Source organism: Scyliorhinus canicula, chromosome 2 (assembly GCF_902713615.1).
Source record: "Scyliorhinus canicula chromosome 2, sScyCan1.1, whole genome shotgun sequence".
Lineage (NCBI taxonomy): Eukaryota > Metazoa > Chordata > Chondrichthyes > Carcharhiniformes > Scyliorhinidae > Scyliorhinus > Scyliorhinus canicula.
In genome coordinates, this window is record NC_052147.1 from 88,432,011 (window position 1) to 88,456,599 (window position 24,589).

General features: G+C 47.4%; 1 protein-coding gene and 1 pseudogene across 1 annotated transcript in view; one reads left to right on the forward strand and one right to left on the reverse strand.

Moving 5' to 3' along the window:
* Positions 1–24,589, forward strand: part of LOC119955749 (pleckstrin homology domain-containing family D member 1-like) — a 124,265-nt gene that overhangs the window by 12,573 nt on the left and 87,103 nt on the right.
* On the reverse strand, positions 23,338–23,543 carry LOC119962549 (annotated as a pseudogene).

The window sequence follows — 24,589 nt, forward strand, 5'->3', positions numbered from 1 at the left end:
ATATCTGTTCAGAACGGAGGGAGGTCTTGCCAATCTGTTGCTTCACCTGAGAAAGAAGGACTTGTAATTCGACAGCACCTTTCACAACTCTGACGTCCCAAAGCACTTTCCAACCAATAAAGTTCTTTTGAAATGTAGTCACGTTGTAATTTAGGAAATGCAGCAGCTAATTTGTGCACAGCAAGATCCCACAGAGACCAATGAGATAATGATCAGATAATCTGGTTAACATTGTTGCTAGAGGGCAGCACGGTGGCCTAGTGGTTAGCACAACCGCCTCACGGCGCTGAGGTCCCAGGTTCGATCCCGGCTCGGGGTCACTGTCCGTGTGGAGTTTGCACATTCTCCCCGTGTCTGCGTGGGTTTCGCCCCCACAACCCAAAAAAATGTGCAGAGTAGGTGGATTGGCCACGCTAAATTGCCCCTTAATTGGAAAAAATAATTGGGTAATCTAAATTTATTTTTAAAAAAAACATTGTTGCTAAAAGGATAAATATTGGCCAGGACCCCAGTGGGAACTCCCTATTTCTTCTTTTGAAGCAATGCTGTACGATCTTTTACATCCACATGCGGCGGAAGATGGGGATTCAGTTTATGTCATCCAAAAGGCAGAAGTTCTGGCAGGGTGGATTTTCCTCAGTACTGCACTGGAAGTATCGCTCTGGATTGTGTGCTGAACTCTCTGTCGTGGAACTTCAACCCACAGATGAGTAATGGCAGGAGGGAGCCACAGGGTGGAGGTCGTGAGGGAGCGGGGCGGGTCTTCTGATTGAGATGCGCTCAGCCATGGCTGACACCGAAAAAACAACCAGAGGAATCTTAATTTTCTCCCCTTCTGCCCTGAAAACCGTAACTCCTGCTGGGAGATGGTTCCAATGTGTTTGTTTTGTCAGCTCTCCAGCATCTTCCTCAGGTGAGCAGTCTCCATTTAAGTTCATCTCAAAGATGTCCACAAGCTAGTTGACCATTTTAAAAACTAGATTCTGGCTGTATTTTACTCCAGCATAGTTTGTAATTGTATGAAATGATTTGTATTCTAATGAAATAGAGCAAAAAATATGAAACCTCAAGAAGTTCTCCTTTCTAATGGAAAACAAGTCCTGAAATGGGGCAGGGCCTGGGGGTCTGGGACATCTTTTTTGTTCACGGGATGTGAACATTAATGCTTATCCTTCCAGGTGGTGGTGAGGCACTTTCTTGAACTACTGCAGTCCATGTGATGTAGGTACACCCACGGTGCTGTTAAGGAGAGAGTTCCAGGAGCTTCCTGAGCTTTGATTTGATCCATTGGTTGTGAGATTGCTTCCACTGTTTAGCATACATGCAGTTTGTGTTGCAGCTTCACCAGGTTGGCACCATGTTTTTTGGTCTGTCTGGTTCTGCTCCTGGCATACACTCCTCCACTTCAATTGAGCCAGGGTTGATCTCTTGTTTTGGTGGTAATGTTGGGGTAAGGGATATACCAAGCCATGAAGTTACAGACCGTGGCTGAATACAATTCTGTTGCTGCTGATGGCCCACATTACTTCATGAGTGCTCAGCTTTGTGTTAATAGGAACATAGAACTTAGGAGCACACATGGCTCATCAAGCATGTTGTGCCATTTGATAAGATCATGGCTGAACTGGTTGAGGTCTCGACTCCGCTTTCCTCCTATAATCCTTGACTCCCCTGTCCATCAACAATCAACTAACTCTGCCTTGAGATTATTCAATGACCCAGCCTTCCCTGCTTTTAGAGAAAGAGCATCCCACATACAACACTCTGAGAGAAAAAAGTTCACTTAATCTCCTTAAATGGGAGACCTTTTTAAATTCAGTTGTTAGATCTGTTAGAAGTCTATTTCATTTAGCATGACTTTGTCCACAATAGCCATGGACTGATGTATCCATGACAGGTAGGTAGGCCAATACAAGGTCAAGTAGGCTTTTACCTCTTGCTGGTTCCCTCACCACTTTCTGCAAGCCCAGTGTGGTGGATATGCCCTTTAGGACTTAATCAGCTCAGCCTGTAGTGGTGCTATGGAGCCACTCTTGGTGATGGACATTGAAGCCCCCACTCACTGTACACTTTGCGTCCCTGCCACTTTCAGTCCTTCTTCCAAATGGTGTTCAACATGGAGGAGGACTCATTCATCAGCTAAAGGGGGGGGGGGGGGGGTAATAGGTAGCAGGAGGATTCCTTTGCCATGTTTGATCTGATGCTATGAGACTTTGTGTGGCTCTGAGTAAATGTTGGGGACACCCAGAGTAACACCCTCTCAACTGTATACCACTGTGCAGCCAACTCTGGCGGGTCTGTCCAGGGATGATGATGGAGGAGTGTGGGACATTGTCTGCTGAGTATGATTCTCTGAGTATGACTACATCAGACTGTTGCTTGAATAATCTGTAGTTAGGGTAGCACAAGTGGATAGCACTGTGGCTTCACAGCGCCAGGGTCCCAGGTTCGATTCCCGGTTTGGGTCACTGTCTGCACGTTCTCCCCATGTGTGCATGGGTTTCCTCCGGGTGCTCCAGTTTCCTCCCACGGTCCAAAGATGTGCAGATTAGGTGGATTGGCCATGATAAATTGCCCTTAGTGTCCAAAAAGGTTAGGAGGGGTTATTGGGTTACGGGGATAGAGTGGAAGTGAGGGCTTAAGTGGGTCGGTGCAGACTCGATGGGCCGAATTGCCTCCTTCTGCAATGTATGTTCTATGTTCTATGTAAAACTCCCAATTTTCGCACAAGCCCCGAGATATTAGTAAGGAAGACCCTGCAGGGTCGCCAGGGCTGGGTGTGCCGTTGTCCTTTCTGATCCCTACGTCCATTCTGGATGGTCTGTCTGGTTTTATTCTTTCTTTACTCTTCTATAGATTGGGGGTGGAGCAGAGGTGGGGGTGAGCTGTGACAGCCCCTGTAACAGACCATGAAGTTTCTTATTCAATTCAAATCTTTCTGAGGTAGATTCTCGACTCAATGACTTGGGAGGGGGGGGGGGGGGGTTACAGAACCACAGGTTGGCAACATTCCATCTCGCTGCAGTTTTCAAGTAGTGCTCGCTGGGATCTGTTGAAAGTTCAATCCTCAGTCTAATGTGGAGTCTGAGGCATTACCCTGCCAGTCAAATCAGCTCCTGATACCTGCCGGCTCCTGGAGGGCACTCAGAACAGATTGTTGGCCCAAGCCCTGATCTACTGACTGGTGACAAGGTGGCAGGACAGGTTGGGAAGCCAGTTTAAAAAGGTGAATAGGGAGACAAAGTACAAGACTAAGGACATTAATCTAAACCTTTCTGAAATACTGGTTAGGCCTCAGCTGGAGTATTGTGTCCAATCCTGGGTGTCACACTTTAGGAAGGATGTGAATACCTCGGAAAGATGCAGAGATTTAGTAGAAGGGCACTAGGAATGAGGGAAATGAGGATTGGAGAAATTGAGATTATTTTCCTTTGGAACAAAGAAAGTTAAGAGGAGATTTAATAGGGGTTTTGATAAAGTAAATACGGAGAAACTGTTCACACTGGTAGTGGGTTTTTATGATTTGGAAAGCATTGCTTAAACAGGGATGGAAGCAGATTTAATAGTAATTTTCAAAGGATAATTGGATAAATACGTATAACATATGAACAGTGAAAGATGTTCAGTTACATCCAGTGTGCTCCACACAATGATACCTGATGTATCACACAGTATGTACACCCCCCAGCCCAGCCCAAGGCAGGCAATCTGGTTGGAAAGGCAGAAATACAGGTTAAAAAGCCAGGACAATTTGCTGCAGTGTATGGGATGTGGAGGGTTTGGAACCTGAGAAAATCCTCTCTGACCTGCCAGAGGCAATGGACCCTTGACCAGATCACTCTGGTCTTGATGATTCCTTGTAGTAGCTATCCTTTGTAAGCAGTGATGTCTATTGTTGGGCCTGCTTTTACTTAAAATAATTCAGCAAATCAGCATTCACCGCATAACCCACAGCCAGTTCCAGGGAAGTACCATTTTCTGGGAAAAGAATCACTTCCTGATCTAACCTATGTCTGGCTCTATACAACTTAATATTGTGACCCCCTAGTCCTCCCTAACCTGTTTAATTGGAACAAACTGAACTCTGAATGTAATCATCATTTTATCACTATTTATCATCTTTCACTCAACATCCCTAAATGTAAATTACAGAGCCCAGCTATTTTAATCTATCTTGGTAAAACAAAAATGCTTGCTTTGCAGGGCTCTGGGAGAGGGGAGCGGAGTGCGACTAATTGGATAGATCTTTCAAAGATTTGGCACAGGCATTATGGGCTGAATGGTCTCCTTAGAACATAGAACAGTACAGCACAGAACAGGCCCTTCGGCCCTCGATGTTGTGCCGAGCAATGATCACCCTACTCAAGTCAACGTATCCACCCTATACCAGTAACCCAACAACCCCCCCCCCCCATTAACCTTATTCTTTAGGACACTAAGGGCAATTTAGCATAGCCAATCCACTTAACCCGCACATCTTTGGACTGTGGGAGGAAACCGGAGCACCTGGAGGAAACCCACGCACACACGGGGAGGACGTGCAGACTCCGCACAGACAGTGACCCAGCCGGGAATCGAACCTGGGACCCTGGAGCTGTGAAGCATTTATGCTAACCACCATGCTACCGTGCTGCCCTCTGTGCCTTCTGTGCTCTAAGAGTCTAAGACTGGTAATGGCCATTTCACAAAGTTATTTGTTGCTGCCCCTTGCACAAAAGTCAGGAGTTCAACTGGCTGTGGGGAGCAAAGCAGCTTAAGTAGATGACAATGCATTTGGTGTTGACACTGTGACAGGACATATGCTGCAGCACACCTCGGCTTGCATTGTCAATCGGAGGTAAATTATTGTACTCGAAAGCCAAGGCATAAAATCTCAATACCACGTTGGCATCAATGGTGCAATCACTTTAAGCAGCCAGTAATTCAGACTCTCTGTCGTTCTTCAAGAGTCAACCTTGAAATATTTCCAGCAAGCAGCCTCATGTGACATGCCCTACAAAACGCACCACTTTTTCAGTTATTAGTTGTGCCTAAAAATATAGCACTGACCCAAAATACCAATTCCCCCCAGGCAATGTGCAATATGAAACGTTGTACTTTAAGCAGGCCTGACCATCCCTGTGAGACTGACTAACTGACCTCTGTTTTCATTTGTGTGGTCGCCTCTCTCAGCAGACTACATTGTCCTGGGTGGAGTGGACTGTGTCTGCATAGGTGATGCAAAAGAAAGCCATAGTTGCATTTACATGGCTTCTTTCACAACCTCCAGATGTCCTGAAGCACTCCACAGTCAATGAGGTACTTCTGAATTGTGGTCACCGTTGCAATGTAGGACGTACAGCAGCCAATGAAAACACCACAAGACCCGACAAACTGCAATATGATAACCATAGAATCCCTTTTCAGATCTTGGGTACTATTTCCTTTTTAATTATGGCACAAAGAGTTTACATTAAAACACTGGACGTTTCAAAGCATTTTATAGACAATATCCTATTTTTTTCTTTTAAAATGTAGTCACTTTTGTGGTGTAGGCAGCCAATTAATGCACAGCATTAAAATATGTTATTATATAAACAGCCACAAAGCAATATCATAAATGATCAGATTGTCTGTTTTAGTGATATTGGTTTAGGGATAAATAGCAGGACACCTGGTCAGCCCCGCAATTCTTTGAATAGCACCATTCAAACGAGAGCGAAGATGAGGCCTCAACTAATGCCTTGTCTCATCCAGAAAACAGTACGGCACTCCCTCAGCACTACACTGGAAAGTACCAGCCTAGATGATGAGGTCAAGACAATAGAGTGGGACATTATGACTGTAGTGGGAAGGTTGATATTCACACTTTCATCCAGTGGCCACTTACCTGACTAGGCATTTTACAATGCACCGAGGTGCATTCTCATTGGACACTGAGGCAGTATTTAATGGAGGTGCGGGAGCTTTCGCTTACTGACTGCAGGGAGTCCTGCATTGCCTCTTTTCGGGAAGGCCTGCTGAGTTAAGGTAAAGGTGCCCCCTGTCTGCGATCAAGGACCCTGGGAGCTTGATTAAAAAGGGGATCAGGGGTTATGGGTGTCGTGTTAGGTACACTGGTCTAACACTGGCTGCAACTGGATGCAGCTCAGATCAGAAAGATACTCCAGACCTTGAAGTTAGTTCAGTCAGGTTTATTGAACTAGTAGCACAGTTCTCTATGAGTTTGACTCTCTGCTAACGTAAGTGTGGTTACTCTGTCTGACTGAACCAGACTAGCTCTTAGCCATGTGGTGGGGGTGTGAGATTGTAACAACACCCTTGACTGACTCTCTAGATGTTCACCAGTGCAAAGAGGCAGAGTGTGAGTGCCTCGTGTCTTTTATAGTCAGGTCCCACCCCTGAGTGTCCTGTCTGCTTATTGGTCATGTCCTGTCCTCTGTGTCCATTAGCTGCTTGTCTGTATATCATTATGTGTGTGTCTGCATATCATGACATCTCCCCCTTTTTTATGTTTGGATGACATATGTGAACGTATTTACAAGAATAGGCCAATATTAGCATATATACATGCTGTGGATGTGAACATATGTACATGTGAAAACAGCTGTCTAATGCGAGAACACAGAACATAGCAAACAGAACAAATGTTCATAAGTCCAGTCTCCGTGGCTTGTGCCTGATCCTGGTCGACTGCCGGAGAGGTGGTGGTGGGGACGACAGCGCCTTGATGGGCGGGATTGAAGCCTGACTGGTGGCCTCATGGTTGGAGGTATCAGGAGGTGGCAAAACAACAGAAGACAACGGAGAAGAATGTGGGGGCAGCCTGTCGAACAATAACAGCTGGAGCTGACACCAGCCTCCATCAGAGATCTTGACCCGAACAGTGTCTGACGGGAATAACACGGGCAAATCGGATGCATGAAATGAAAATCGCTTATTGTCACGAGTAGGCCTCAATGAAGTTACTGTGAAAAGCCCCTTGTCGCCACATTCCGGCACCTGTTCGGGGAGGCTGGTACGGGAATTGAACCGTGCTGCTGTTCTGCTAAAAGCCAGCGATTTAGCCCAGTGTGCTAAACCAGCCCCATAGTGAAGCAGCTCGTCTATGAAGCAGCATCATAGCCCTGTTTTTGCCAGTCTCGGAGTTGCTGCATCTTCTGCAGCACCGGGTGGTGATCCAGGTTGGGCACGTGTATGGCTGCAAGTGTCGTTCACATGTCCCTGTTCATCAGGAGTTGAGCCGGCGACATGCCAGTGGACAGTGGGGTCGCCCTGTACACAAGCAGCGCAAGGTGAATGTCAGACGCAGAATTCGCGGCCTTTCAGATGAGCTGCTTCACTATGTGCACCCCTTTTTCAATCTTCCCATTGGACTGCGGATAGTGTGGGCTGGAAGTGATGTGTTTGAATTGATACAACTGGGCAAACAGAGACCATTCATGGCTGCTGAAGCACGGGCCATTGTCACTCATGACAGGAGTGGGATACCATGCCTGGAGAATGTCTCCTTACAGGCCTTGATGACGCTCCGAGATGTGAGGTCTGAGAGCTTCACGACTTCAGGGTAATTGGAAAAGTAATCAATGATTAACACGTAATCACGACCATTTGCATGAAAGAGGTCATTGCCAACCTTGGACCACGGGGAGGTTTGATTTCATGCTGCTGAAGTGTCGCCTTTCTCTGCGCTGGCTGGTAGTGTTGACAGGTCGCACAGTTTAGGACCATGTTCGCGATGGCCTGGCTGATCCTGGGCCAGTAGACAGCCTGCCTGGCTCTGCATCTGCACTTTTCCACACCCAGCTGGTCCTCATGGATTTGACGGAGCACCAAGCTCTGGAGACTGTGTGGAATTACAATCCGGTCCAGTTTGAGGAGGATGCTCCTTCTGCACTGTATGTACTATACCATCAACCACCGTCAGGTCGTCCATTACATTGAAAAATTGAGGGCACTACCCTTTTTGTCAGCCATTGGCTAGGTGTTGCATAACACGCTGCGAGAGGGGGTCTTTGGCTGTCTTTGGCTGGGGGGGGGGGGGGGGGGGGGGCTGCTAGCACATAGCTGCACCTGTGACTCAACCTGTGACTCAATTTGCCAGATGACGTTCAGTGGTTCACTCGGCACGGTGATGGAGCGGGACAGTGTATCGGCAATGATGGTGATGGAGCGGGACAGTGTATCGGCAATGATGAGCTCTTTGCCAGGCGTGCAGACCAGGTCAAAGTCGTACCTTCTGAGTTTGTCATTAAGGTCCTTGTGGATAATATGGACCAGGGGCCTGTGATCTGTCGCGACTGTGAATGTCGGCAGACTGTAGACATAGTCGTGGAACTTGATAATGTCAGTGAGAAGGCCCAGGCATTCCTTCTCGATTTGTGCATACCTTTGTTTGGTGGGTGTCATTGCCCTTGATGCGTAGGCAACCGGTGCCCAGGATGAAGTGTCATTGCGTTGTAGCAGGACTGCGCCGATGCCATCCTGGCTCGCATCTGTTGAGATCTTTGTCTCCCTGTCTGGGTCGAAAAATGCCAATACGGGTGCAGTGGTGAGCTTGGCTTTCAGCTCCAACCACTTTGTCTGATGGGCCACCTTCCATCGAAGGCAGTGGACTTCTTCACTAGATTTCGTAGGGCCATGGTGTGTGAGGCCATGTTTGGGATGAACTTGCCCAGAAAATTGACCATGCCCAGGAAGCGTAATACCGCCTTCTTGTTTTCCGGGACCTTCATGGCTGCGATGGCCTTGACCTTGTCTGTGTCTGGGCGCACGCCTTGCTGAGAGATCTGGTCTCCTAGGAACTTGAGTGTCGACATGCCAAAGCAACATTTGGCCCTGTTCAGCTTCAGGCCATTGGCATGGACACGGCAGAATACCTACAGGAGATGGGAAACATGCTCCACGGGTCGTGGACCATGTGATGACGTCGTCCACGAACACACAAACTCCTTTGATGCCCTCCATCTTCTGCTCCATGATCCGATGAAATATCTCCTATGCCGAACGGTATACGGTTATAGCAGTATCTGCCAAACGGTGTGTTGAAGGTGCAGAGCCGTCTGCTGGACTCATCCAGCTGGATTTGCCACAATCCATGTGACGCATCTAACTTAGTGAAAAACCGTGCATGTGCCATCTCACTGGTGAGTTCCTCCCGCTTTGGGATGGGGTAGTGTTCACGCATTATATTCTGGTTGGGATCCTTGGGATCAATTCAGATGCACAGGTCTCCAGAGGGTTTTTTAACCACCACCATCGAGCTGACCCAGTCAGTCGGTTTGGTTACCCTGGAAATGATCTCCTGCTGCTGCAGCTCCTTGAGCTGTTCCTTCAGGCGTTCCTTCAGCGGAGCCGGGACCCGGCGTGGCGCATGCAACACTGGCTTGGCATCAGGTCATAGTAGGATCTTGTACCAATATGGCAAACTGCCCATCCCGTCAAACACATCTGGATACTGAGCGAGGATGTCGTTAATGCCAGCTTGAGGATCCATGTTGGAGGATGTCGTTGAATAAATCCACTGCACCAGGTTCAGCTGTTGGCAGGGATGCCCTATCCGGCTTGACAGTTTCAAACCTTAGCCGTGCATGGGTACTCCGGTTGGAGATGAGTAGATGGCAGGACCCCAGTGCTGTGATGGCATTACCGTTATAGTCCAGGAGCTGGCAGGCTGCTGGAAGGACCTTGGGGGGGCTTCTTGATGCGTTTGAAGTCTGCCAGTGAGAGAAGGTTGGCAGAAGCACCTGTGTCCAGCTTGAACCGGATGGAGCAGCGATTGACCTGCATCACCGCACGTCATTCGTCCTCCGAATCCACAGCGAGGATGGACTGAATGCGAGATGAGTTGGGTGTGGCATGTTCACGTGTGGTAATGATGCCCATTCGGTAGGCGGACTCCAGGCACTCGTCCTCTGGATCCGTTGTACTGCCAGGATCTGAATCCTGTAATCATCGTTGCACATTCTGGACGCGCCGTCGTCGGAATTGGGAGTGCGGGTCTCTGACTGGTGGTGCAGACCTGCACAAGGCTGCATCGTGTCCAGGCTTCCCGCAGTTTAAGCATCGCCTGCCTCTCGCAGGGCAATGGCCTTCAAGTGGGCGTTGCCACAGTTCGGGCACGTCATGACGTCGTCGCACATGCGCAGTGCGGTCGGCAGATGTCTGCACTTGTGCAGTGTGGGTGTCGGCCGCTTCATTATCCCGTTCGCATCGCGCATGCGTGGGGCTCCGGGAAATGCGCGCAAGATGGCCGCTGTCTTCGATGCTGAGGCGCTGCATCCAGGAGATGGCCTGCACACTCTCTGCCTCGTGGGAGGCAAGTTTCTCATTTTCTGCTGATTTGTACTGGGCATAGCGATTTTCTTTGCATGCTCATGCACTGTACATGTTTCAATCACAACTGGCAGGGTCATATGCTTGCTTTTTAAGAGCAGCTCTCTGAGGATCAGAATGAACTCCAAACACGATTTGGTCTCTGTTTATGGAGTCAGCAATATCACCAAAGTTGCAGGATAGTGCTAGTAGACGGAGATTAGTTAGGAAGGAGTTGAAAGATTAGTCTTTACCTTGAAGACGTTGTTTGAATATGTAGCGCTCGAAGATTTCATTGGTGTCCACTTCACAGTGACTATCAAACTTGTCCAGGATGGTCTGAAACTTTGTCTTGTCCAGGCCTTCGGTGAAGTTAAACGAGTTGAAGAGTTTGATGGCTTGATCACCCACTGTTGAGAGGAGAAGCGTGATCTTTCTTGCATCAGATGCACCCTCGAGGTCTGAGGCTTCAATGTACAACAGAAACCTTTGCTTGAATATCCGCCAGTTGGCACTGAGATTGCTGGAGGTCCTGAGCTGGTGAGGAGCCTGAATCTTCTCCATGGTGCCGGGATACATTTGCTGGTCATCACGGAACAGACTGAGATAAGCCACCTTAAATTAATAGTCTCCTGGTATCATGTCGTGTTAGATACACTGGTCTAACACCGGCTGCAACTGGATGTAGCTTAGATCAGAAAGATACTCCAGACCTTGAAGTTAGTTCAATCAGGTTTATTGACCTAATAGCACAGTTCTCTGGGAGTTTGACTTTCTGCTATCTTAAGTGTGGTTACTCTGTCTGACTGACCCGATTAGCTCTTAGCCACGTGGTGTAGGTGTGATATTGTAACAACACCCTTGACTGACTCTCCTAGCTGTGCATCAGTGGAAAGAGGCGGAGTGCGAGTGCCTCGTGTCTTTTATAGTCAGAGATCCCACCCCTGAGTGTCCTGCCTGCTTATTGGTCATGTCCTGTTCTCCGTGTCCATTAGCTGCTTGTCTGCATATCAATATGTGTGTGTCTGCATATCATGACAATGAGGAGAAGACAGGAGAATGGGGATGAGAAAATATCAGCCATGATTGAATGGCAGAGCAGACTCGATGGGCCAAGTGGCCTAATTCTGCTCCTATGTCTTATGGTCTTACGGAGCGAAAATCCTGCCTACCAAGATCTGCCCACAAATCAGAGGATGGCACCTCTTCATAGCTCAGCAGCGCCATCTGGAGCTGCTGCTTGTATTACACCCTAGGCTTGACCTAGGCACAGGTGAGTGATGGTCAATGAGAGAATTGCAGGGTGGGGGTTGCAGGGAGATGGGGTGGTGGGATCTGAAGCGAGAGCACGAAAGAGGCTCCCAGCAGGACCTTTTCCCGATGCTGGGTCCCTCCATCAAGCACAGAGTGCCTTCAAAAGAGAGACCCTCCATGGGAGCAAGCAACCTCAAGAGGGTTTGCTTTTTTTGGGGATTTCCGCATGGTGAGTCCCTTGCCCACCACTGGGCGAGTAGCAGCGGCAGCAAGATGAGGCCTTCAAATGGGTATTGGTTGTCCTCTTAATGGTTTCAATTGGCTCTGGGGCAGAAAAGCCATCCAAGAACCTTCTTGCCACTGGCTTAATCAGGCAGTAACAGGAAGGTGACAGGGTTCCCACCCCCTAACCACGACCCGATTAAATGCCCCTCACATCCAACTCACAATGGGTCAGACATTAATTTCTGCATTTAAACTCTAGGGCCTAAATCGTCCGGTCCTGCTTGCACAGGAGTCGTTGTTTGTTGTTACATTTTACAAAAAATATAACAACAAACAATAACAAGCAACAATAAAGCAACATAATACGTATAACACCCCCAAGACCGTAGCAACACATATATCGCACCCCCACGTCCCCCAAACCCAGTAAACAACAAGAGAACATAAGAATAAATTAAAATTAAATAAACATAGTCAATGCCATCCCCCCCTCCCCCCCCCCCCCAAAAGTCGAGGAAAGGTTGCCACTGCCTAAAGGACCCTTGTACCGATCCTCTCAGGGCGAATGTGACCTTCTCCAGCTTAATAAAACCCGCCATGTCATTGATCCAGGTCTCCACGCTTGGGGGTCAATAAAACCCGCCATGTCATTGATCCAGGTCTCCACGCTTGGGGGTCTATTATTGTCATGTTAAGCCTAAACAATGAATTAGAAGCTCGAAGCACAATTATACAGAAGATAATTAAACCATGATCACCTCCATTTTCCTTTTATTCTCTGTGTGTCCTTTTTTGACAAAGCATTATATAGAATGTATAGCACTGAAGCAGGCCATTTGGTCCAACTGGTCTATGACTGTGTTTATTTTCCACACAACCCTCTTCCCACCCTATTTCATCCAACTTGACAAACATATCCCCCTGTCCCTTTCTTACTCGTGTTTATTCAGCTTCCCCATAAACGCTACTCTGCTACTCGCCTACCTAACTACTCCTTGGTAGTGAGTTCCACCTTCTCGCTATTCCCGAAGTCAGGAAGCCTGAGATTCCAGTGCTGTACTGAGGGAGTTCTGCACCATTAGAACTCTCACCTGCCCTCACAACCAGATGTAAAAGATCCCATAATAGTGTTGCAACCACCTTGCGGGCAAAGGACTATGCTCTATACAATTCCCCCCCTTTCACCTCAGAGTGTGAACTCCCCTGGCAATTGGGGGCGGGGTTTCCCTTTAACAAGGGGGAACCTCTCAGTATATAAACCCTGACCTGCAGGTCAGGGAGGGTCACCCTTCGGGGAGAGGAGTTGTGGCTTTGTGATTTTGTGTATACCGTAATAAACCTTTGTTCATTCCTATCCTCCTGTCTCTTGTGTCTCTTCCATTGGATTCAAGCTGGCAATGCCTGGCCAAACCCCTGAGAGGTCCCCACAGCTGCCGTTTTGTCTGGTCCCCATTTGTGGAGACCGGCCCACTGAATGGCGCTCGCCCGAGGTCTCCAAGGCGAAGGAGTTAGATTCCAATACCTCAGTTACCTCGGGGAACTGCATGTTAGAGGGAGCGTAGCTGTTTCGCTCTAATATGCAGATTTGCCAAAAAATGATCCCGCCCACAATGTGTGGGTTTCACATTGCGACGTTCCACAAGATCACATTAGATCTTGCGGGGCACAGCAAGCCAGGTAGATCCCGGGAGTGGGGTCTCACGTCATTTACCAGCCACGTTGCGCTGGTAACATGTGCTGTTTTTCAGGGCAGCTGGCCAGTAAATCACACCCCAAATGTATCATGAAACTAGAACAGCAGATTGCAATTTACTCAGATGTAATGAGTTGAATGTCAGGCTATAAGAGTGTGATGAGCCCTGGAATTCTTTCCTGAGGTGTGTACGTGAGCAGCAAGGCCAATATCCCAAATTGTCTTTCAGGGCAATGGGAAGGCGTAAATAATGGTATTGTCACGAGACTAATAACACAGAGAGCCAGGGTAATGCTCTAGGGACCTGGGTTCAGATCCCAACATGGCAAACGGGGAATCTGAATTCAATAAATACCTGGAATTAAAAGCCTATTGATTACTATGAAACCATTGTTGATTGTCGTAAAAATCCATCAGATTTACTAATGCCCTTTAGGGAAGGAAATCTATCTATCTTCACTCTGGTATGGCCTACATGTGACTCCAGCAATATGACTAACTCTTAAATGCCCTCTGAAATGGCATTCAGTGTGATGGAAGACTCAGTCACCATCTCAATGGAAATTAGGGATGGGCATTAAATGTCCACATCTTAAATGAATTTTAAAAATGGTGGCAGTGAGCTTCCTTCTTGAACTGCTTGCAGTGTATGTCGTGTAGATACACCCAAAGTGCTGTTATGGAGGGATTTTGACTCACAGTGAAGGAATGACTATGTCGTTCCAGGTCAGAATGGTATTTGACTTGGTGGCAACTTGCAGGTGGTGGTATTTCTATTGTGTCTGCTTCCCTTGACCTTCTGGGTGTTAATGATTATGGGTTTGGAAGGTGCTGTTGAAGGAGCTTTGATGAGTTGCAGCCCATCTTGTACGACAGTGAGCTGATTTTAAGGTAGTAAACGGAATGCCGATCACAAGGGTTGCTTCGTTCTGGATAGGGTCGAGCTTCTGGAGTGTTGCTGGAGATGCACTCATTCAGGCAAGTGGAGAGTATTCCATCACATTCCTGATTTATTCTTAATAGATGGTGGGCATGGTTTGCGGAGTCAGGAGATGAGTTACTTGCCATAGAATTCCCAGCTTCTGACCTGCTCTTGTAGCCATAGTATTTACATGGCTGGTCGAGTAAAGTTTCTGATCAATTATAAACCCCAGGATGTTGATGTTATGGGTTTAAGCGATGGTAATGTGTTGAATATCAAGGAGAGATGATTAGATGTTGGAGATGGTCATAACATGGCGCTTTTGTGATGCAAATGTTACTTGCAACTTACCAGCCGAAGTTGTCCAGTTGCTGCATGGGCATCATGGGCATGGACTGCTTCAGTAACTGAGGAGTCACAGTGTAACCATCAGTGAACATCTCCACCTCTGATGAAGCAGCTGAAGATGGTTGAGCCTGTCACTACCCTGAGGAAATCCTGCAGTGACATCCTGGGACTGAAATGATTGGCCTCTGACAACCACAACCAATTCCTTTGTGCCAAGTATGACTCTAACCAGTGGAGAGCTTTCTTCCTAATTCCCATTGACTTCAGTTTTGCTAAGGCTCCTTGATGCCAGACTAGGTCAAATGCTGCCTTGATGTCAAGAGCAGTCACTCTCACCTCACCTCTGACATTCAACTCTTTTGTCCACGTTTGAACCAAGGCTGTAGTGAGCTCAGGGGTTGAGTGACTCGAACAAAACTCAAGCTGATCAATGTCAAACAATTTCTTGGTGAGTAAATCTCATTTGATAGCACTGTCAATGCATTTTCCATTACTCTGCTGAAGAGTGATTAAATACATCACAGGACATGGGATATGATGTGTCCTGGATAATATATTAATATACCACAGACCATGGGGATATAGAATTTTATTGTAACAGAAACTTCTCCACCTAAGGTGAAGGCATTAAATATGACTTTACTGAACATAATTAGCAAAACGCAGCAACTCCTTAAAACATCAAAGTAATTTATCTTAAAGAATTAGACTTCAGGAGACAGCCTTTAAATGAGTGAGCCAATACATTATAATCAATCGACGGCTTTAATCAGGACACTGTGACATCTAACTGCAGCAAGAAGCTAAGGGGTCAATCAACATTCGCACATCTCCCTGTTGCGCTGCTGAGCAAAAACTCCAAAAGTGGAAAGCTTATTCATTTTTCCTGTTTAATATGATTTTCTATAAATAGAACTCTGCTGTAAATGTAGTACTAGTTGTCATCTATTTGACCTTATATTTTCACTGTTCTCATCAAAGCTCCAGTACTGCAACATCAGGGACAATACTTTTTGGATTGGCGTGTTATTGAAATATTGGAAATTTGCAGCACAGAAGGAGGTCATTCAGCCCATCATATCTGTAAAAGGCTACCTCGTCCTATTTGCCTTTTCCAGCTTTTGGTTCGCAGCCCTGTAGATTGTGGCACTTCAAGTGAATACCAAGTATTGTTTGAAATGCAGTGAGGGTTCCTGCCTCTGCCACCCATGTCCATGTTTGAACCGAGGCTGTCGTGAGGTCAGGAGCTAAGTGAGCCCTGCAAAATCCAAGTTGAACAGTGGCAAACAGTTACTTGCTGAGTAAGTCACATTTGGTAGTACTGTCAATTGCATTTTCCATTACTCTGGAACTCATGGTTCCAGACCTCCGTGATCCGATGATTACACATACAAATTAGGGCAGACCATTCGGCCTTTTCAGTCTGCACCATCATTCAATAAGGTTTTGGCTGATTTAAATGTGACCTCAACCCCACTCCGCCTAACCCCTGACAACCATTTACTCCTTCTGAGTGAAATTAATTATCCTCAATTTCCCTTTCATCCTTCAGCCAATTACTTTAAATCTGTGCCCTCTGGTTATTGACCTCTGCTGAAGGGAATAAATAGGTCCTTCCTATTCATTCTATCTAGGACCCTTGGAATTTTCTTCACCTCAATTAAATCTCCCCTCAGTGAAGAATACAACCTCCGCCTACTCAATCTTTTTTCAAAGTTAATTGCTTCCATTCTTGGCAACATCCTCACAAATCTGCTCTGTCTTCTCTGTGGTGCAAGCACATCCTCCCAGTGATGTGATGAGCTGAATTGTACACTGTGGTGTATTGTGCTTTAGCTGTGGCTGAACTCGTCTTTTACTCAGTTCTAGCATAATCTTGCTCTATGCTTCAGCCAGTAAAGTATCCTGTACGCCTTATTAACCACCTACTTGTTCAGCTACCTCCAGTGACCTCCAATGTCCCTCTGTTCCTCTACACTTCTCAGTATCCTATTATTTACTGTGAATTCCCTTACCTTATTTGTCCTCCAGGAGACATCCTGGACCCTGGCACCTGGCAGGCAGCACAACCTGGTTGCGGCTGCTGCAGAGAACAATATCGATCTCCCTGTTTATATTGTACATTTTCACTACCACATTCCTTTTCACTCTTCCCACTTAAATGGTTTCCTTCACCATGACAGTGTAATCAATCTGTCCATCCAACTTCCAGCCTTTGTTTTCGGGGAGTGAGAACCTTGTTGCTATTGTAAGGCAATGTCTGTAGCTAGGACTCCAGCTCAGCAATTATGAACCAAAGTTGCACAAGTTGCTGACACTTATCAAGTGATATGGTTGTCCAGGACTGTAATGCTCTCCACAAACTCTTGTGTGCCACACTCACAGCATACTGCCTGCCCTGCCATGCCTTGTTTAATATATATTTAATAATTTTGAGGTTTTCATTAACTCGATGAGTGCAGTATCGTCCACACAGTGCTGTATGAAGGAACAAGACCCAGACCCAGGGGTCAGTGGGGTGTTGTGCAGCGACGTGTTAAGGCACGAAGGCAGCTCCTAGCCTGTATCGTTTACTGTACATGTGTAAATAAGTTGGGTAGTCACTAAAGATTTGCTGTTAACCAGCTGAAGATTACAAAGACTTATTTAAGAGACACTTCTGCAACCAACACCCTCCCAATACTAAGGGCCATAAATATAACAGTCACTAATCAAGCCATAAGGAATTCGGGAGATAAAAACAGGAAATGCTGGATAAACTCAGTGGGTCAGGCAGCACATATAGAGGGGGAAACAGTTGATGTGCTGAGTCTATATGACTTCCATGGAACAGGAATTCAGGAGAAATCTCTTCGCTCAGAAAATGTTTTTAATGTGGAACTCACCACGCCAGTAATTGAGGCGATTATCAGCGATGCATTTAAGAGAAAGCTGGATAGATACATGAGGGAAAAAGGAATAGAAGGATAGGGTAGGATGAGAGGCGGTTCGTGTGGAGCATGAACACCGGCATAAATCAGTATTTGCTAGTTTCTTACTCCACAGAAAAAGCACATGGCCTGATTCCATGGAGTAAGCAACTATGAAATACTGAACAACCCAGTTCTGGTGGCTGGTAAATATTTAACTATGTGAAAAATCAGAATAGTGTTTATTGAACACCAGAAAGGATGGCATGGTGAAATTCAGTTGCTAGCATCACTGAGTTCCCTATCCCAGATGAGGTGCTCTTTGGATCAGCACAGGAACAGCCAATCTGCTTCAGGCACCTCCTGAACAAAGTCATCACTGGATCAAGCTCAGAAATCCAGTGCCTGATTCAGAATTGAACTCGTGGAGAGAAACTAGAAACCGTGTCTTGATGGGTAGCCTGGGGTGAATCAACCAGAGCTAGGGAGTAAATGGAGTGACATGGAGCTTCATGTGTCCAACTCCTCAAACTACCTGTCATAAGAGGGAGAAACCTTTGATTTTAACATTACTCAATGCTGAATTGCAACAGTGCTGTCAGATACTGGTTGCAATCAAACATGCCCTTCAAATCAAAGTTTTAGATTGGTTATGAGTATAACGATCGCTTAGAGATCACTGAACATCTCTTTAGGCTGCATCAGCAATGTCAGAGAAAAGTTAGACTGACATCCCAATGGTGTAGCACAAACTGAAAAGAACTGTAACCCAGATGGAGACTAAACAAGGAGGAGCAGATAGCTACCTTCAGATTAATCTAATGCTCAGCTGCTGTCCTTCAGCAAAATGCCAGCCAAGAACACATTCAAGGTTGGATATGCTCTTTGCCTCCAATAAGAATACAAGCAGCAATTTTTTTTTTTTACAAACTGTTGGACAGCAGGCTCAAGTGCTGAGCGAAGCAATCAACCTCGAATACTGAGCCAATTCATCACACTAAAAATGCAAGAGAGCGACAGTAGAAATCCCGTCAATTGTAAATTTGCTTATCCACGCAAAACATTATGTCGACTATTTGTGGGTCGAACGTTCATTTATCTGCAGCTGTCAGGCATAAAATTGGGAAGATTAGTTGGAGAATATGTCATAAAATAGAAAAAGCGTCTAAATGAATATTGAAAAATTGATCCGGAAAGTGTTCATGGGAAGTATACTGGATTGGAAGGTGTACGCTGCTCATTATCTGCTATGTTGCTTACCTGAGTGTATACTGGAGTGAGTGTTCAGAACTGTTATGATTTAATTTGTATCTGCAGTACGATATCAGGGCAATCTTTAAGTCACCATTATTGAGAAATGAGTGAATCTGAACCAAGCAGTCCTTGAAAAATGATGATACTGAAAAAGTGGAAATGTTAGATAGGTTGAAAAGCAGCGCTATAAAACAACTGAAATAGTGCTACCATGTTGGCCAGGGAATATAGAGCCCGATTTACTGGCTGAGTCCCGTGGAATTGGGACAGGTCGTGGCCGGTAGATCCCGCAAGAGGTCTATTCCCAGATCCCCGACTCTCATTATGCCTCACGGGATCTAACCAGATTTCGAGAGACGTCGTGATCTGGATCCCACCCACAATAGGCGGGACCTAGACTTGATTGATTGATTAATTGATTGATTTGACTTATTGTCACATGTACCGAAGTACAGTGAAAAGTATTTTTCTGCGGCCGAGGAAACGTATACAGTACGTACATAGTAGACAAAAAGAATAATCAACAGAGAACATTGACAAATGGTACATCGCCAAACAGTGATTGGTTACAGTGCGGAACAAGGGGCCAAACAAGGCAAATACGTGAGCAAGAGCAACATAGAGTGTCGCGAATAGTGTTCTTACAGGGAACAGATCAGTCCTAGGGAGAGTCGTTGAGGACTCTTGTAGCTGTGGGGAAGAAGGTGTTCCTATGTCTGGATGTGCGGGTCTTCAGACTTCTGTACCTTCTGCCTGATGGAAGGGTCTGGAAGAAGGCAATACCTGGGTGGGAGGGGTCTCTGATAATGCTGTCTGCCTTCCTGAGACAGTGACGGGTGCATACAGAATCAATGTGGGGCGGCAAGCTTGTGTGACACGCATTACTATGTCTATGCCGGATCGAAGGGCTGCCCTGCATCTACCGGCCTCACTGTGGAGACCCCAGATGGGTGCCACTTAGCACCTATAATGTTAATGAATCTACAGTTTGGTACATTAGGGGCGCGATTCTCCGCAAATGCGGAGAGTCGTGAAGGCTGCCGTGAAACTGGCCGTGTTTCACGGCAGCCTCCGCGCCCCCTCCCGGGACCCGATTCTGCTCCCCGGTCGGGGCAAGCAGCGGGGCCCCGTGAACCACGGCATCGCAGGCTTAGCGAACTTCGCTAAGCCCGCGCGCCAAGGGTAACGGCGGCTGACACGCCCGATGATGTCAGCCGCGCATGCGCGGATTGGATGGCTCCAACCCGCGCATGCGCAGATGACGTCATCACGCATATGCGTGAAACCCACGCATGCGCGGGCCGTCATGCCCCTCAGCCGCCCCGCGGACTGATCCAGCGGGGCGGCGGAGGAACAAAGAGTGCGCGGGGTTCGGACCCGCTGCCCGCGATCGGTGGGCACTGATCGCGGGCCCATGCCACCCTTGGCACGGCCGTGGTGTGGCCGTGCCAATCGGTGCCATGGTTCTCCAGAACAGCACTTTGCGGCCGTTTTCACGAATGGTGAGAGCAGGTGTGTTGGAGTTCGTGAAAACGGCCGTAAAGGCCTGGGAAATCGGCCCATCGGATAGGGGAGAATCGCTGTTCGCCGTAAAAAAACGGCGAGCAGCGATTCGTGTCATGGGGCGGCCGTTGAGGGGGGGGGGGGGGGGGGGGGGGGGGGGGGGGGAAGAGGAGAGAATAGCGGGAGGTGGGGAAAAATGTCCGGAAGGCCCTCCCGCTATTCTCCGACCCGTCGTGGGGGGCGGAGAATCGCGCCCTAGGTACCTTCAATTAAACCTCCACCTACTTCACCTCTAAGCCCATTACGTTCGGCTGGAGAGTAATAATAAGGGTAAGTGTGACTTATGTACATGTCTTATTTTGTTAAACAGCAGGACTCTTTATATTTATTAAAACCAATGGGCGGGAACCTTTGTCAGGTTTGTCAGATTTCTGGTGTGGCATGCTCCCGGGAATTTCTGTCTCATCAGCCAGCCAATGGGGTTTCCCATTGTGGGCATCCCCACGCTGTCGGAGAATCCCGACAGCGGAGAATCCAGCCCACCGTTCTCTTGCCATTACTCTCTGTACAGTTTTTGGGTGAACAAAGAACAAAGAAAATTACAGCACAGGAACAGGCCCTTCGGCCCTCCCAGCCTGCACCGATCCAGATCCTTTGTCTAAACCTGTCTCCTATTTTCCAAGGTCTACTTCCCTCTGTTCCCGCCCATTCATATACCTGTCTAGATGCTTCTTAAATGATGGTTGGACCTGATCAAGTTGACTCCCATTATCAAGTATGTTCACTTTTACAAATTCAACATTTGCGAGGGTTTCCAAGTATCTAATTGTTGTGAAGAATAAGATTTTACTGTACTCCTTCATTGCGGAACACGCTTCTGCTGTACTTTAATGCATTTGGACACAGCTGAAGTAAATATTTTTTCCTGCTATTACAGACTGTGTAGAGGCAATAAGCTTATCCTCATCCCTGGGGAAATTACTGCTGTGTTCTGAGCATAGCTGAACATTGTTTAGTGCGGAGTTTATGGTTGGTACTGAGTCCAGTCATTATGTCAGGCCACCGGTTTCCAGGTACAGGTCGGGCACGAGGAGTAGGAATGGTGCAGATATATGCCCAGAGGTTTCAGGTCAGATTTTTCCAAACAAAGGTGGGTGGGTGATGGTGTTATTGCAGCATAGTATTTTTGAGGTGCCATTAGTATTATTGGTGGGGAAGGGAGATGCTGACTGTATAGTCCTTGGACCATAGGAACAGTAGAAGAAGGCAACTCACTTACTTTCTCAAGAACAATTGTTAGAACATAGAATTTACAGTGCAGAAGGAGGCCATTCGGCCCATTGAGTCTGCACCGGCTCTTGGAAAGAGCACCCGACCCAAGCCCACACCTTCACCCTATCCCCACAACCCAGTTAACCCACCCAATATTAAGGGCAATTTTGAACACTAAGGACAATTTATCATGGCCAATCCACCTAACCTGCACATCTTTGGACTGTAGGAGGAAACTGGAGCACCCTGAGGAAACCCACGCACACACGGGAAGAATGTGCAGACTCCGCACAGACAATGACCCAAGCCGGGAATCGAACCTGGGATCCTGGAGCTGTGAAGCGATTCTGCTATCCATGTTACATGGAGAGTGGTAGGACAAAGCCAATTGTGCTAACCACTATGCTACCGTGCTGCCCAATAGTGTTCAATTCTGGTCGCCACACCACCAGAAGGATGTGGAGGCTTTAGAGAGGGTGCAGAAGAGATTTACCAGGATGTTGCCTGGTATGGAGGGCATTAGCTATGAGTTGAGGTTGAATAAACTTGGTTTGTTCTCTCTGGAACGAAGTAGGTTGAGGGGCGACCAAATAGAGCTCTACAAAATTATGAGGGGCATAGACAGAGTGGATAGTCAGAGACTTTTTCCCAGGGTAAAGGGGTAGGGATGGGCAATAAATGCTGGCTTAGCCAGCGATGCCCATATCCCATAACAAGTATTTTTTGAAAAGTAGGCCCTTCATCCTGCACCACCGTTTAGTTTCTCTTCATTAATTCTCAGGTCAGCATTCATTGCCCATCCCTAATTGTGGCTGAGCTTCCTTCTTGAACAGTTGTGGTCCCTGTGGTGTAGGTACACCCACAGTGCTGTGAGGGAGTGTGTTCCAGGATTTGGACCCCGAGACAGTGAAGGAGTGGTAATGTAGGGCGGAACATCCAAGCTGTTCACGGGATATTGCAATCCCACGACGGCGCACTGGTTTCCCGGCGATGAGGGGTGCAGTCAACGGGAAATCCCGTTGTCAACGGCGGAACCAGAATGTCCTGCTGGCGGGCTTCCGCCACCGAAAAACAAACGGCAGGTTGCCCGGTAACCAAATAAGTTCTCAGTGTCATTTCGGGTGAGGTGTTTTCTGTCAATTTTTTGGGTGAGATCCTGACTGGTATCCACCCACGCTAGGGAGTGATCTGTCGGCCGTGTGCCACCCAAACCCCACATGGCTAAGGGAGTTTACGAACCCACTTAGATGTGCTCGTGCTGGATCTAATGGCCACATGGCATTTACAGGCCTCACTATTCAGTACTGGTCCCCACAAATGGGGATCAGGCAGAAGGGGACCAGGAGGGACTCCCAGGTGATTGGAGGCCTCCTGGGTGGTTGACCTCTGGGTAGGGTAGCACCCTGGCAGTGCCATCTGGGTGCCAGCCTTGCCTTACCACAGTGCCCAGGTGGCGCTGGCAGGAAATATGCAGGACCTAAAGATCTCCAGACAACCGCATAGCCCCATGCCCACTCGCAGGCATCAGGCCCATCCCCATTTCTGGTACCAGTACACCTCCCACCTCGCTATTGAGTTGCCGAAAGCCCTCCTTTCAGATATGCTCCCTTCATGCCCCCTTCAGGTACCACCCCCAGCACTGCCTACCTTTCTTTTTATTTATTTTTTATTACTTTTTCTGAGTTACATAGCCAGAGCTCAGAGTGTGCACAGGGGCGAACCCCTAATCCAGCTCCTTGCCTGCTCCAAAAACCAATTCAAATTCAAATTGAATCCAATTCATGGTCCCTACAAGAGAGACATAACAGATCTGAGGCAAAAGGCAGAGTAGATACTACACTTGATCTTAGCTAAAAGGCTGAGAAGCGATAACACTGCATACCTGGCACTTCCATTTGACAGGGGTAGTGCCAGGGCACTGCCCAGACATGTCCTACCCACCCAGGGAATCCAATGCCTTTGATGTCACGGTCAGCAGTCTGGTCTCTGTTTTGGAGACCAGTGGCAGGATTCTCTGTTTGGGAAACTATGGGTTGGATTCTCCGTTCCTGTGGCTAAGTGCCGATGCCAACAGCGGATCCGTGGTATTTCACAACGGGAAGATCGACACAAAGCCTCACTGATTCTGCTACTGGTGAGGGACTAGCACCGGTGCCGCATGAAAAACCTGTGGAATATGCAGAAAACGATTGGAGAATCACCGGGTCCCGTGCGGCACATGCGCAGGGGCTGACGAGCTGCAGCCACGCGTATGCCTACGCCCCCTACACATGCAACCCCCCCACCCAGCCATCGGCACAGATCTAGGCCAAGTGTGGCAGCGCTGGACACTGCCTGCATGGCCTCTCTCCTGTTATGTTCCAGGGTTTAGAGAACCCCAAAGTGTATCATGGAGTTCACCTGACCCACAACTTTTAATAGATTGTGGTATGGGGAGCACACGGCCCACTCTACAGGTGTGGTACAGCAGAAATGGAAAAGTATTTTTTAAAGCAAAACAATGTTTATTCTATGAACTCAAGTTAACCTTTTTGAAACGTACAGTGAACATCTTAGCAACCATTAATTCAAATACAACCCCCAAAGAATACAACACTAAGTAATCCTTTAAGCTTTCCTTTTAACATCCATAAGACTTAAAACACCTTTAAAGCACATCAGGTTAAAGTCACTACTGTTATTAGTTTTAAATCACCAGGATCGATTTACAGACTTTAGATTACAGAGAGAGACTCTAATCGACCTTCTGGCTGTGACTGCAGCTATCCAGCTCTGAAAACGAAACTAAAACACACCCTGCAGCAAGCAGCCTAAAACAAAAGTAAAAAGCTGACAGACAGCCCAGCTCCACCCACTCTCTGACATCACTGCTATAATAAACACTCCTTTCTTAAAGGTACTCTCACTACAGATATT